Source organism: Terrapene carolina, unplaced genomic scaffold (genome assembly GCF_002925995.2).
Source record: "Terrapene carolina triunguis isolate 2854851 unplaced genomic scaffold, T_m_triunguis-2.0 Scaffold517, whole genome shotgun sequence".
NCBI classification, from domain to species: Eukaryota; Metazoa; Chordata; order Testudines; family Emydidae; genus Terrapene; species Terrapene triunguis.
Genome location: NW_020664868.1, coordinates 4,297,169 through 4,302,046, shown reverse-complemented (window position 1 = coordinate 4,302,046; position 4,878 = coordinate 4,297,169).

Here is a 4,878-nt window from a genome sequence, read left to right as displayed (position 1 = left end):
CCAGCTCTGCCGGTGCCCCTCACTCCCGACCCGCAGCCCCTTGCTGATGCCCCTTGAGCCTGACTGGGAGTCACGAACAGAGGTTGCTTGGCTGCATGGTGTGGATGGGGTAGTGAACGAGACCCACCAGACTAATGTCACATGGGCTCTCAGTAGCGCGCAGAGTTACAACTGAGCCCGCAGCGAGAACTAGCTCCTATCCCCACCCCACCCCCCCATATTCAGATGCCAGTGCACAACCAGTCCCCACTACTCCTTTCGAGCGGGGGAGGGGGGGCTGGGAGTCAGGACTCCTGGGTTCAAAAACCTGGGAAGACACTGCTCTGGAGAGATTTGGGGTTCCTGTTGTTTGAACAGGGGAACCCCAGCTTCCTTGGCCAGAGGAGCTGCATTGAGAGGAGATGGGGTTGATTTATAGTAGGGCCTACCTTTATTGTTGTTGCTGATTGTAGGATCCAGGCTGTTTGTGAGGAGGGGGCTGGCAGCCAGGACTCCTGGGTTCTATCCCCAGCTTGGGGAGGGGAGTGGGGTCTAGTGGTTAGAGCAGGGGGCTGGGAGCCAGGACACCGGGGTACTATCCAAGGCTTTGCTACGAGTTTGCCGTGCAGCTGTGGCCTAGACACTTCACCTGTCCGTGCCTCAGTTTCCTTCTGTAAAGTGGGGAGGCTGGCCCTGTAACTGCTCAGCCAGCCTAGGGCTGGGATGTTGCCCTTTCATCAGTGCTCCTCTTTCAGAGCCCCCCAGAAACAAGCCAGGGGCACCCCGAATCCCCATGACAACAACGACCCTTGTGCAATCCCACAATAACAAACCGGCGTCCCGTGTTTCCAAGGCCAAAAGTCATAAGGAGTGGGGAAAAGGAAGAGGAGCAGTTCTGTGGGTGACCCCGCCCCGCCCTGCCCAGCCAGCTACCCCTTTAAGGGGTCCTCGCTGATTTCCGCCCCCCCCCCGCCCCAGCCACTGGATTTCCATCATAGGCAAGGAGCTTTCCTTGGTGGGCAGTGCAGCGACCTGAAACAGGCTGGACACCCCAGGGAGCTGGGAATAAGGGGGTGGGAGAGAAAAGTGCCTAGACCCTGGTTTCCATGGGGGACCCCCCACGGACCCCGTGCTCCCTGGGGCAGGGGAATTTTCCTACCAAAATGCTGAGCGGGTGCACACGGAAACGAGGCCACAGCCAGGGGACTGTGTGCTGGGGGCACCCCGTGGTGTGGGATGGGCCAAAGGTAGAAAGGGTCCGGGAGGGGGAATAGATGCTCCCCTGTCATGCCTGGAGTGGGGGCCCCGTGGATCTGTCCCCACTTGGCTTGGGGGCCCCATGGAGCTGTGCCTTGGCTGGGAGGTTATTTGGGCAGAGATTCTTGGGGGGCGGTTTCCCCACCATTCTGGGTCTCCCCACCATGCCTGGACCCAGCGGGATGAGCCAGGGAGGCTCCCATGGGCGCAATGGGGAGCAGGTGTCGGGTGGGGGGAGTGTAGGACACGGGGGTGTCTGGTCGGGGACGCTCCCAGCTTCGGGCACCTCGGTGGGGGGGAAAGGGGGGGTCAAATCAGTTTGTGATTCTCTTTGTTTTTTGTCAATAAACTGATTCTTCTGTTTGTTTTTGTTTAAAGAGCAGGTTGGCTGGTTCTTGGGGGGGGGGCAGAAGGGGGGGGCTTTCCTGGGGGGGGGGGGGAGGATTGGGGGGGTTGCCAGGGCAGTAACAGGATCGTGGTGGGGGGGTGAAGAAGAAGCTGGGAACACCCCTACCTTGTGCCTGGGATATGTTCAGTTTTAAGGAGCTAAGCGGGGGGCGTTGGTGTTTGCATGGGAGTCCCTCGGGGAAATTCCAGGTGCTGCAGGGAGCAGCGTGGGGCCTCAGCAGGGGGCGCTCTCCCTTGGCTGTCAGTGCCAGCCCCAATCCCCTGGTGCAGCGCCAGAGGGCGCTGTGGTGCAGGGAGCGGCGTAGACTCAAGGGTTAGTGCACAGGGCTGGGAGTCAGGACTCCTGGGTTCTGTTCCCGACTCCACCACTGAGCTGCTCTGAGCTGGGCGAGTCCCTTCTGCCCTCTGGGTCTCGTGGGCCCATCTGCCCTGGGGGCTGTTCTGAGCGTGGAGATCCTAGAATCCCAGGGCAACCTTGGCCCCTCCCCATACTGGGACAGTGCGTGGGGCCTGCCCCCCATCTGCCCCAATCCCTCTTGGGCCCAGGGCTAGGAAATCTGGTAATGTTGGGTGCCAGCGGGACAGCCCTGTGACCCGACACCCCCCGGGTTCCCACTCACCGCCCCTGCTCAGGAGGGACCCCCGCAGCCAAAAGGGGGGCTCAGGCCCTGTGGCCTGTTCAGAGTTTGGATGGTGGAGGGGGCTCTGGGCTGAGCCTGTGGCAGGGGGTTGGGGTGCGGGAGGGGCTTCGGGGTGCAGGCTCTGGGAGGGAGTTTGGCTGAGGGCTGGGGCAGGGGGTTGGGGTGCAGGAGGGGAGTGTGGGCTCTGGGAGGAATTTGGGTGGGGGAGGGGGCTCTGGGCTGAGCCTGTGGCAGGGGGGTGAAGTATGGGAGGGGGTTCTGGGTGCAGGCTCTGGGAGGGAATTTGGATGAGGGTGGGGGCTGGGGCAGGGGGTTGGGGTGCAGGAGGGGCTGAGGGGCTCAGGGAAGGAGTTTGGGTGTGGGAGGGGGCTCAGGGCTGGGGCGGGGGTTTAGGGTATAGGAGGGGCCGAGGGGTGCGGGCTCTGGCCCGCAGCACTTTCCTCAGGCGGTTCCCGGAAGTGGCCGGCATGTCGGGCAGCAGCTCCCAGACTCAGGGGTGAGCAGGGGGCTCTGCGCACTGCCCCGCTTGCAGGCACTGCCCCTGCAGCTCCTACTGGCCATGGTTCCCTGTTCCCGGCCAATGGGAGCTGCAGAGTCGGCGCTCGGGGTAGGGACAGCAGGCGCTGTGGAGAGTCCCTGGCCATGCCTCCTAGGAGCTGGTGCCGGACATTCCGGCCGCTTTCGGGAGCCACGCGGGGCCAGGGCAGGAAGGGAGCCTGTTTTAGCCCTAACAACGAGGAGTTCTTGTGGCACCTTAGAGACTAACAAGTTTATTTGGACATAAGCTTTCATGGGCTAGAACCCACTTCATCAGATGCATGGAGTGGAAAATACAGCAGGCAGGTATAAATACACAGCACAAGAAAAGATGGGAGTTGCCTTACCGAGTGGGGGGGTCAGTGCTAACGAGGCCAATCCAATCAGGGTGGATATGGCCCATTCCCAACAGTTGACAAGAAGGTGTGAGTATCAACAGAGGGAAAATTACTTTTTGTAGTGACCCAGCCACTCCCAATCTTTATTCAGGCCTAATTTGCTGGTGTCCAGTTTGCAAATTAATTCCAGTTCTGCAGTTTCTCATTGGAGTCTGTTTTTGAAGTTTTTTTCGTTGAAGAATGGCCACTTTTAGGTCTGTTATTGAGTGACCAGAGAGGTTGAAGTGTTCTCCTACTGGTTTTTGAATGTTACAATTCTTGATGTCTGATTTGTGTCCATTTATTCTTTTGCGTAGAGACTGTCCGGTTTGGCCAATGTACATGGCAGAGGGGCATTGCTGGCACATGTTGGCATATATCACATTGGTAGATGTGCTGGTGAAGGAGCCCCTGATGACGTGGCTGATGTGATTAGGTCCTATGATGGTGTCCCCTGAATAGATATGTGGACAGAGTTGGCATCGGGCTTTGTTGCAAGGATTGGTTCCTGGGTTAGTATTTTTGTTGTGTGGTGTGTGGTTGCTGGTGAGTATTTGCTTCAGGTTGTGGGGCTGTCTGTAGGCGAGGATTGGCCTGTCTCCCAAGGTCTGTGAGAAGGAGGGATCGTCCCTCAGGATAGGTTGTAGATCCTTGATGATGCGCTGGAGAGGTTTCAGTTGGGGGCTGAAGGTGGCAGCTAGTGGCGTTCTGTTACTTTCTTTGTTGGGCCTGTCCTGTAGTAGGTGACTTCTTAGACTTCCTGCGCCACCGGACTTTTAGTGGCCTAAAATCTCCCGGCTTGGCTTCAGTAGCTTCCGGGAGATCGAGCCCGATTACGAGAGACTCCCAGCCAAACCGGAAGGGTTGTCAACCCTAGCTCTGAGCTTTGCTGCCAGGGAGTCCCGCGGCCCTTCGAGCCCGGCTGGCATGGGGCTGTGGGCCTGGCACCGGCCCGGCGCTGTCACACATGTCCCGGGGCTGCAGCCGCAGGGGCCCGGAGGGCAGGACTGTTTAGGGTGGGGCTGTGTTTGCCGCTGGCCGTCTCACCCTGTCCGCGGGGTGAGAAATAGACTCTCCACCCTCCGCCACTCCCCTCGCCTGGCAGCCGGGGCTGGCCCCAGTGCGGCGCTGGTGGTGCCAGCTCCCCCAGTGCCCTGGACAGTGCCCCAGCCAGGGCTGCCCCGTGCCCCGTAGTGCCGGCCGTGCCGCGCCGCAGCGGGGCGGGGCCCGTGGCTCGCCCAGCACCAGGGGCAGGGCCGGGCAGGTACTGTGCGATAAGCCCCAGGAACTGGTGATAAAGGTGACCGCGCCCTCCTGCCCAGCTGTGCTGCTCCCCCCCCCCCAGCACGTCCGCCCAGCCCGGCTGGGGGGGTGAGTCAGAGATGGCCAGAATCGGGTCCGCCCCCCCCACCCCCTGCTCTGCCCCGCCCCACCCAACTTGGCGCGATCCTGGGTGCGTTCCCCCTCCCACCCTGAATGCCCCTGCCCCTGTGCTGGGGTCCGGACAGGAACCTCCCTAATCCACTCCCCTGGGCCTGAGACACCGCCCGCCCCGTACACTGACCCTGACCCACAGCCACAGTAACGTCTGCAGGGGGCTTTGAGATCCACAGGGGAAAATTCCCCACCCAGCTCTCCCCCCATCTCCTCCCCTGCCCCTCTGGGGTTAACCCCTGCCC